Here is a 352-nt window from a genome sequence, read left to right on the forward strand (position 1 = left end):
GTGTCATTACCGATCGTATTGTTGAGTGGTTGTTGTTCGTTTCCGAATTGTTCTTTTGGTAAGAGGTACCAAGCACGAATCTGGGTAAATTGTTAGTTTGAGAGACTGTTTGTGTTACCTAATTGAGCTTAGAAACAGAGTGAAAACATCTAAGTACTTCTGAAACTATTTAGGGATTCGTCTTTGAAAGAGGAAGAGTTTGATATATGGCTCGACAAATAATTCAAAGTTTAGCACAACCAAAACAGTCAAATACTGATAATATATCAAACGGACAAAACTAGAAGTTAAGAACGAAATTAGAACCGAAGCGAGAAGCAAGGAGCGATCTCACCGGGGAATTTCGGCAGTA

This window comes from Tarenaya hassleriana, unplaced genomic scaffold (genome assembly GCF_000463585.1).
Source record: "Tarenaya hassleriana unplaced genomic scaffold, ASM46358v1 Cleome228, whole genome shotgun sequence".
Taxonomy (NCBI): Eukaryota; Viridiplantae; Streptophyta; class Magnoliopsida; order Brassicales; family Cleomaceae; genus Tarenaya; species Tarenaya hassleriana.